This window comes from Bubalus kerabau, chromosome 3 (genome assembly GCF_029407905.1).
Source record: "Bubalus kerabau isolate K-KA32 ecotype Philippines breed swamp buffalo chromosome 3, PCC_UOA_SB_1v2, whole genome shotgun sequence".
NCBI lineage: Eukaryota > Metazoa > Chordata > Mammalia > Artiodactyla > Bovidae > Bubalus > Bubalus kerabau.
The window spans coordinates 135,407,061-135,417,420 of NC_073626.1; the positions used below are offsets into that span (position 1 = coordinate 135,407,061).

Here is a 10,360-nt window from a genome sequence, read left to right on the forward strand (position 1 = left end):
GTGTTGACCATCTGGTGATGCCCATGTGTAGACTCTTCTCCTGTGTTGTTGGACGAGGGTGTTTGCTATGACCAGTGCGTTCTCTTGGCAGAACTCTATTAGCCTTTGCTGTGCTTCATTCTGTACTCCAAGGCCAAATTTACTCCAGATGTTTCTTGACTGTCTAATTTTGCATGCCAGTTCCCTATAAAGAAAAGGACATCTTTTTTGGCTGTTGTTTAAAGTTAGTTGTCCTGTTACTAACTTTATTAATAAAACTGATGATTTTCTTAACAAGAGGCAAGCCTGGTGAGAAAAAAATATTGAATCGATTAGAGCCTTTAAAACTGAGAATTCTGACGTGTACATGAAACAGCTTTTCAGTGTTAGGTAGGTAGAATAGGGAAAAGGAGTCCAAAATGGCGATGGCTAAAAGACAAGGAAGGTCAAAGGAAGGTCCAAGGACCAGAATGAAGACTTCAGGGCAAAACAAACAGCACTCCTGGCTAACCCCAATTTGCATAGGGCAGGCCCAGGTGGAGGAAAAAACATATAAAAGGAGGAGCCAAAGCGCTTTCTGATGGACTCTCTCCCAGACGCACTCTCTCTCCTGTGTGCATGCGCTCTTTTCTTTCTCTCTCTCTCTCTCACTCTCCTGCTATCTTCTAAATAAAATAGAGCTGTAACACTGATTTGCCTGAGAGCTGTAGCACGGTTTATCCAAGACCCTAGAGCTGTGACGCACTGAGGACTTTAATGTCTGTTGCTCCAATCTTTGTTGTGACGAGACAAAGAACGGAGGAACATACACTCACGTGACATCTATGGTGCCGTGACACGGATTTAACCTGGCTGAAACAAACTCCGCGCGGAAGAGGCCAAGCACAGCAGGAGCCACACTCAGCAAAGCTCCCGCACTAGAAGTGGAAGGCCAAGAAACCCAGCTCAGGGGAAGGCCCTTCGTGCTGGAAACCGGGACAGCGAAAAACGAACTCAGCAGAAAGCTCACGTGGCCCAGTCTCAGATTCCAGAAGACCTCCGATTAAGGTAAGAGGTCCTTGCTCCTATGGCTGGAGGGACCTTTACAATCTCTTGTTTCTTGTTTCCTCGAACCTCCCACAGCCAGGTAGCAGGGGCACAATTGAGGGACTCTGGAGAGGCTACTCCTCAGCATGTCCCAAAGGCGCTATCTGCTGAGCCCCAGTAGCTGTTACACAAGCCGGTGGGGGTTCTTCTGTCCTTTCTCTTCTCTGTGCCAAAGATCAGACCAATGAAACTGTGAGCACCGGTCAGATATTTAGTAAATTTTCCAGCAGGCTATTAAGGGGATTCCTTGGCACATTTTCCCCACTGCTTTTTCCTCCTGTCCTTCAGCTCTCTCCTGGGACTCAAGCCCGGCCAAAACTAATGAAACTCAGGCTCTGATGTCTCATTGCAAAAATTCATTGAGAGACAAAGCGATAAGAGGTAAATTTGTTAGGATCCAGAGAGAAGCCACTCTTCAGGGTGTGAACCATTGCCCAGGGCAAGGGCTGCGGCCATGGAATTAGGCCTGGCTAGGTTTTGTGAGGCGATGGAATTCATATGCTAATGAGTGAGAGGATCATCCCAGCCATTGGGGAACCACCCCCTCCTCCCTATTTTGACCTTGCCTTGGAGCTGTCCTGCCACCTCTGGGTGTGTCTGTTGGAATTATAGTTTGGGGATTAAGGTTTACTTGAATTTGACTTGTCATCCTGGACCCAATTGATTTTAATTGGTTTACATTATACCCTTGTGCTACGTCATTCTTTCAAAGGCTGTGCTCTGCCCCCTTCCCTCCTGTTTCATGCTCTTTTCCTGAGACCCATCCAGACCCACAAGGTTGCCTCTACAATCTTCTGGAGAGACAACCAGAAAATAGCTGGCCTTGGGAGGAAAATACTCTATAATATTCAACCCCCTAATCCTACCCAATACTGGTCACACTGGAGATTTTGGGGATGCCCAAACTCCAGTCCGGGGGATCCCTGGAGGTCATCACTCCTTGACCTGCCTAGGGATCGGTCTTCAAAAGGTTGTCACGCCTCAACCTGTTCGGGGATCCTCTAGTCCCAGGGGTCCCAGGAGGTCGTCACGCCTCGACCTGCCCGGAGATTCGATCTCTAGGAGGCTGTCACACCTCAGCCTGCCTGGGGATCTGCAACCTTACCCGGGGATGCCTGGCTCTCAGGTTGCAATAGTACTAGGTAGGATGAGCTTACATCATATCTATTCCCGTCCATGGTGGGCAAACTAGCAATGTTACAAACCTCTTAATTCTACCCAGCACTGGTCACACTGGAGATCTTGGGGATGCCCAAACTCCAGTCCGGGGGGTCCCAGGAGGTCATCACGCCTTGACCTGCCTAGGGATCGGTCTTTGAAAGGTTGTCACGCCTCAACCTGTTCGAGGATCCTCTAGTCCCTGGGGTCCCAGGAGGTCGTCACGCCTCAACCTGCCCAGGGATCCAATTCTCGGGAGGCCGTCACACCTCGACCTGCCCAGGGATTCAATCTCTAGGAGGCTGTCATGCCTCAGCCTGCCTGGGGATCTGCACCCTGGCCCGGGGATGCCTGGCTTTCAGGTTGCAACATTTCTGGGTAGGATAAGCTTCAGAAAGACTCACCCCTAAGGAAGTCGAAAGAGGTCTTTTTCTTTTCTCCCTGTCATGATAACCAATCCACTTCCTGGCAGACGCCCTTGAGATGCATCCTTGATAACTGGAAGCTGTTCGACCCTCTGTCTCTAAGAAGTCGTTTGAAATTCTTTTGTGCCACTGCGTGGCCACAGTATCCACTGGGGGACGAGGAACACTGGCCTGAGGATGGAACTTTAAATTGCAATACCATCCTGCAATTAGAATTATTCTGCAAAAGACAAGGGAAATGGACAGAGATCCCCTATGTCCAAATTTTCTTCCAACTAAGAGATATGAAGGAACTGTGTCTTAAGTATGGGATTGTAGTATGCCCTAAAAGTGAGCCCACTAGGCAAATGGTGTTAGGCACAGGCAACCAAGAAAAGGAACTCCCTCATGAAGGTTCACCTTCCACAGCTCCCGAGTTGCCTGGTGCTCCTTCCTAGTACCCAAATGTGCCCCCATATTCGGGAGCACCTCCTCTACAAAAACCAGCTCGAGTATGTCCCTTAGTTGAAACTGGAGGAGAATTCGGACCAACCCGGGTCCATAAGCCCTTCTCTCTCTTAGAACTAAGGCAGATCAAACAAGATCTGGGAAGCTATACAGATGACCTGGACAAATATATAGATACATTCCAACATATTACCTTGGCCTTTGACTTGACATGGAAAGACATCATGGTCATATTTAGTCAAACTTCATCTGATCCTGAACATACCAGGGTCTTAAAGGAAGCCCAGAGATATGCAACAGGGCTCCACATTTCCAGTGATAGATACCCAGTAGGGAAAACTGCAGGCCCCTCCTCTGATCCTAATTGGAATTATAATGACCCTGAGCACATCTGGGAAAGAGATCATTTTCTAATCTGTGTGAAGGCAGGACTGAAAGCAGCCCAACAAAAAGTAATTAGCTATGCCCGGGTCTAGCAATAACTCAGGAGCCCAATGAGAACCCCATTGCCTTTCTGGAGAGGCTAAAAGAGGCACTTCAAAAGTTTACCAACATGGACTTAGACTCTTACGAGGGACGGGTGATTTGAAAGGACAAATTCCTGTCCCAATGTGCATGAGATATCAGAATTAAGTTACCACAGCTACAACAGCAGGACCCTGCTGCCTCTTTAGATGAGATGGTTCAGACAGCCACCAATACCTTTTTATAACAGAGACAGGAGAAGGAGACCAAGTCCCAGGAGAAGGAGAGAAAGAAAGAGACAAGGCATGCCCAGATGCTGGCTGCTCTCCAGAGAAGCCCTATGGCAAATCCCGAGTCCTTGAGGGACAAGGCACGAGACAAATGCCTAATCTGTAGCCAGGCGGGGCATTAGGCCAAAGAGTGTCCAAACTGTGACAAGTCTCCTAGAACAGCTTGCCACAAATGCCATCAACTGGGACATTGGGCGGCACTCTGCCCTCGAGACCCAAAAGCCTCAAGGTCAAGCGCCAAGCCTACCCTCACGATGGTTCAAGAGGACTGAAGCGGCCTGCTCCAGCCAGCCCGCCTGTCACAGATAACCATCACGGGGCTGGAGCCAAGGGTGCAACTGGATGTGGCAGGTAGGTCCGAGAATTTCTTAATTGACACAGGGGCTATCTACTCTGTCTTGATTTCCTACTCTGGAGCCCTCTCCTCCCAAACCTGTACCATTTTGGGTGCTACAGGAAAAGCAACTACTAAAAGATTCACCCGAGCACTTCTTTGTTGCTGGGATGGACAAATATTTTCCCACCAGTTTCTGGTGGTCCCTGAGTGTCCTACCCCCTTATTGGGAAGAGATATACTCACTAAACTGGGGACCACCCTTGTGATGGGAAGTTTTTCAGCCCCTAGAGCTCTACAGCTCCTGGTTACTACTGAAGAACCTATTACACCTTCAATAGAGAGGGACCAAAAACTATGGGAAGACTAAATTAACCCCCAGGTATAGGACCAGGGGATTCCTGGACGAGCCCACCAAGCTGAACCGGTCATCATTGTCCTCCGAGATCCCACTCGGTTTCCTAATTGAAAACAATATCCTCTCAAAAGAGAGGCTCGGGAGGGACTGCAGCCTTTAATAAATTCCTTGTTTGTGGGCTATTGCTGCCCACCAGTTCGCCATGTAACACCCCAATACTCTCAGTAAAGAAAAAAGATGGAACCTGGTGAGTGGTTCAAGATCTCTGGATCATATATGAAGCTGTAGTCCGCCTCCATCCCAGAGTACCGAATCCCTATGTAATCTTGGGCGGAATCCCACCCAGTGCCAAGTGGTTTACAGTCTTGGATCTCAAAGATACATTTTTTTGTTGAAAAAAGAACAGGTTGGTCTTAGTCCTTATGAGATGCTATATGGGAGGCCTTTTGTTTATGTCATACCACTGGCGAAAGAATCCCAATACCTTTTTGCCTTTGAGTGGGAGGCCCCAGGAGAAAAACACCAACAGATGACTTGGAAACCAGGTACTTCAGCCCAATTAGCTGAGCTCATAGCCCTGACTCGAGCTTTAGAGCTGGGAAAACGAAAAAGAATAGCCATTTACACTGACTCCAAGTATGCCTTTCTGGTGCTACATGCACATGCGGCTATTTGGAAAGAAAGGGGCCACTTGACCACTCGAGGGTCCACAATCAAATATGGTGATCAGATTCTTCAACTCTTGGAGGCAGTCCATCTGCCCACTGAGGTTTCAGTCTCCCACTGTAAATGACACCAAAAAGGGAACACAGAAGAGGCACAAGGGAACCAAGCAGCTGATAATGCAGCTAGGAGAGCAGCATTACAGAACCATGACCTAATAGGGATTGCCACCTTAGTTCCACAGACTAATTTGCCAGAAACTCCTTCATATACTGAAGGTGAGACTCTTAAAGCTAAGAGCAAGGGCTTTCAAGAAGATCATATGGGGTGGTTCCAAAAGGAGGGACTCCTTTTTCTGCCTGGAAACCTCCAATGGAAGTTGGTTAACTCCTTACATGCCACTACTCATTTAGGAGAAAAGGCCCTCCAAAGATTACTGCTGCTGCTGCTAAGTCGCTTCAGTCGTGTCTGACGCTGTGCGACCCCCTAGACGGCGGCCCACCAGGCTCCCCTGTCCCTGGGATTCTCTAGGCAAGAACACTGGAGTGGGTTGCCATTTCCTTCTCCAATGCATGAAAGGGAAAAGTGAAAGTGAAGTCGCTCAGTCGTGTCCGACTCTTCAGGATCCCATGGTCTGCAGCCTACCAGGCTCCTCCACTCATGGGATTTTCCAGGCAAGAGTACTGGAGTGAGGTGCCATTGCCTTCTCCACCAAAGATTACTAGAAAGGTCCTTCAGAGGAACAGGCCTCCAAACAACTATAAGACAGATGGTCTCCTCTTGTCCCACTTGCCAATTAAACAACCCCCAAGGAGTTCAAAGACCCTAGCTGGCCCAGCCCGTCCAACGACGTGGGGCCTACCCAGGAGAGGACTGGCAGATGGACTTCACCCAGATGCCAGTTTCTCAAGGGTATAAATACGTATTAGTTTTAATAGATACATTCACAGGATGGATTAAAGGCTTTCCCACCCGGACTGAGAAGGCTGAGGAGGTGGTAAAAAAAACTGTTTCATGAAATCATTCCAAGATTTGGTCTGCCCAGGTCATTACAAAGTGACAATGTGACATCATTTACTTCTAAGGTCACCCAAGGAGTCTCAAAAGCATTGGGCATTACTTATTATCTCCATTGTGCCTGGAGGCCTCAATCTTCAGGAAAAGTAGAAAGAGCCAATCAATTCTTAAAATCATCGATAAAAAAGATAACCCAGGAGACCTCCCTGGGATGGAAAGAGGCTTTACCAATAGCTCTCCTCCGCACCCACATTTCCCCTAAAGAACAGGTTGGTCTTAGTCCTTATGAGATGCTATATGGGAGGCCTTTTGTTTATGTCAATGACCTCTTCCTAGATCCAGAAGTTCAGACCCTCCAGTCTTATACCATGGCCATTGGGCAATTCCAACAGGATATACCCTTGTGGGGTATGAACCAGGACCCAAAAGATTCTAAAGAGTCACCACTATATGCTCCAGGAACTCAAGTCCTAATTAAAGTCTGGAAAGATGGGTCCCCAAAGGCTCAACTCCAGCCCACATGGAAGGGCCCCTACCCTGTAATACTTTCTATCCCCAAAGCAGTCAAGGTACCAGGATATGACTCCTGGATTCATTACTCACGAGTCAAGCTGTGGAAGAAAACAGAAGAGGACACTCAGTACACCTGTGAGCTCCTGGGAAATCTCAGATAACTATTCAGGACTACCAATGAGTGTCATTCTAATGAACACCCCCAAAATCTGGTTTCTGGGCATAAGATTTCTCAGGATAACTCTAAACAACCAACACAACTTGACAGAGACTGTACTCCAAAACAGACAGGAGATAGATCTTCTGATCCCTGAACAAGGAGGGACTTGAGCCATCCTGGAGATGTGAATTTAAAATTGACCAATGTCCTTACTAGTCTTTGTTATGCTATATTGATGATGCTTAAGATTATTCCATGTACTGTCAATTGTCTAACCTGTTTTGTCTCTGCCCAGGTCAACCAGCTACAACATGCAGTGCCAGTTCAACAAAGATATAAAACTACAGCTGACCACGGAAAATATTGCACACCCTCGGACACTGCTATAAGGACTCTGAGGATTGAGACTAGCAAGAGGGGGAGGCCCAATACCCCTCACCGTCCCAGTTCAGCAGGAAGTAGCCAGAAAGACCTGGACGCCCCTATTCTCAAAGAATTGGGCCTCCCATCTCTTGAGGGGGGAATGTTAGGTAGGTAGAATAGGGAAAAGGAGTCCAAAATGGCGATGGCTAAAAGACAAGGAAGGTCAAAGGAAGGTCCGAAGACCAGAGTGAAGACTTCAGGCAGAACAAACAGCACTCCTGGCTAACCCCAATTTGCACAGGGCAGGCCCAGGTGGAGGAAAAAACATATAAAAGGAGGAGCAAAGCGCTTTCTGATGGACTCTCTCTCCCACGTGCGTGCGCTCTTTTCTTTCTCTCTCTCTCTCTCTCACTCTCCTGCTATCTTCTAAATAAAATAGAGCTGTAACACTGATTTGCCTAAGAGCTGTAGCACGGTTTATCCAAGACCCTAGAGCTGTGATGCACTGAGGGCTTTAATGTCCGTTGCTCCAAATCTTTGTTGTGATGAGACAAAGAACCGAGGAACATTCACTTGTGTGACATCAGGGTAAGACTTTGTAAGTAATGATGCTTGTAATAATGAATTCTCAAGGTATAAATTCTATTTGTGCAGCTTTTGCAAGAAACTTTAAATTAGATATTATGTCCCGATTTTGAGGTTGGGCAATAAATGGAAAGGTAGAAAATGTGATATTTGTGACATTTCACTTGGGCTTCCCTGGTGGCTAAGATGGTAAAGAATCTTCCTGCAATGCAGGAGACCTAGGTTCAATCCCTGGGTTGGGAGAAGGAATGGCTACCCACTGCAGTATTCTTGCCTGGAGAATTCCACTGACAGAGGAGGCTCGAAGGCTACAGTTCATAAAGTCTCAAAGAGTCAGACACAACTGAAAGACCAACATACAAACTGCTAAGTCGCTTCAGTCATGTTTGACTCTGTGCGACCCCATAGACGGCAGCCCATGAGGCTACCCCATCCCTGGGATTCTCCAGGCAAGAACACTGGAGTGGGTTGCCATGTCCTTCTCCAATGCATGCAAGTGAAAAGTGAAAGTGAAGTCGCTCAGTAGTGTCTGACTCTTAGTGACACCATGGACTACAGCCCACCAGGCCCTCCATCCATAGGATTTTCCAGGCAAGAGTACTGGAGTGGGGTGCCATTGCCTTCTCCAACATACATACTAAAGAATTGCAATCAGCAGATTTCTTTTTGTCTATGGCAAAAAAAAAAAAAAAAAAAAAAGACAAAGTAAAGATGTATGAATGTCAACTCTCAAACTAAAGATTAAGACTACTTTACATATGTAGCACTTAAAGTATAGCATGAATTTGGGAATTAACCAAAAGTTTTCTCTTTATATCAGAAAATAAAATAACAAGTGGAATTGAAAATCAATCAATCTGTGACATATTTAAAAAGAAGAAAATGTTGTTCTTTATGTCTCTTTTAGTTTCTTTCTTTTTAACCTCGAAGTATGTTACAAATTCCACATACTCCAGAAAAAATATATTCATTGAAACTAAAGATTTAAGGTGGTTATTTTATGTAGTTAAATCAAAATAAATCAATAAACAATTATTTTTATACAACCTCATCCTCCTTTGAATACCACTATTAATCTTGAATTAATTTTCTCATACAATTGTTATAACAAGTAGCAACATTATTGGTTTTTATACCCCAAATCCTATTTAAAAATATATATAATAGGCAGAGAAAATATATTGTCTACAAATCAATATTAAATAAACAGATTAAAGCTATATTTCATTTATACAACCAGATAACAAGATTGACTATTCCTTGTTAGAGTACAAAAAATCTTCTATAAAGAGTAACACAAAAATAGTAAATTTTGCTTCTTTTCATTCTTTCACTCATGACTCCTTTTCTTATATGTTTAATCACTAACTTTCATCTGTAAAAACTGTGTATGTGTACTATGGTGTCTCAAAGCAAGGGAACTATCATTCCACATTGGCTTCTGGTCAATACATATATTTTCCTCAGACTTTGCTGCTGCATTATATTCATCCTTATGTCAGCCCTTAAAAATACAATAGGCCCCAGTCTCTCTAAACTCATTTCTTTTTATGACTTTGTATTAACTTATTTCACCTATTAGTTTTCTGCTACTAGATCTCAACAGGAAGCTCTAAGTATTTATCTTCAGTCTAGTGAGAGAGCTACATCTCATTAGAAGGCCTTAATGCATATGTTCAAAATGAATCTCATATTCTTTTTGTGTAACATTGACCATTACTGAGATAACATGCAAGTCAAACTCCTTACCCATCTATACATTACATTTCATAGTAATTTCCAATTTCTGTAGACATATTTGACAAATTTGCTTTTTAAAAATAGAAGTTTCTTTTTTTTAACTTCAGGATTTCTCTTTTTCCTTTTTTTTTTTTCTTTTTCCTTTTTTCTTTGTCAGAGTTTTATTTCTTACTTCTAGTCATTTATGACTTCCCATTCACTGGCCTTCATTTTCATCAGAACTGAGTAAACTTCAGTCAGTTGATGGGGAAAATAGAATAAGGAAGACTAAATACTGTAGTCCAAGTAGTTAATGCATAGACTGAATTTTTTAACTACAGGGGTAGGAATAAACCATGGTTATTCTGAGGGTGGAAATAGAGATTCACAATATAGATACATGTTCCTGGAAGAAAGAACATGGAAGAGAATAAGAACTATCATGGAAATTTCCAAATCGAACCTAAGCTAGCTGAAGTATAGGTTCAAGAGATAGGATTGTCAGGATTGATGTTCATTTATTAGACAATTGCCAAAGATCTAAAAAGACTAAAAATGGAATTGAAATGCTTTCATCAGGTGCAGGGGGCAAAACCATTTGGAGATTAAAATGCATGAACAAAAACCTGGTCTCATGAAAGGAATCTTATCTGGTCATTGTTGAAAGCCCTGGGAGAAGTAAGTGGAAGGATATATGACGTAAACCCTACTAGTAAATTAAGACTAAGACCCAGTTATTGGGGAATTTTAGCTTAAAGCTGAAGTTTAATGTTATAAATCAGAGCAAAAAAGCAGTTA

At 44.5% G+C, this 10,360-nt stretch overlaps 1 long non-coding RNA gene across 1 annotated transcript; it reads left to right on the forward strand.

The window, feature by feature from the left end:
- Positions 1 to 506: 506 nt before the first annotated feature.
- LOC129647792 (uncharacterized) lies at positions 507 to 7,711 on the forward strand. The gene is made up of 2 exons (XR_008712509.1): positions 507 to 1,026; positions 7,191 to 7,711. It is a non-coding gene; the product is annotated as an uncharacterized LOC129647792 (long non-coding RNA).
- Positions 7,712 to 10,360: the final 2,649 nt, after the last annotated feature.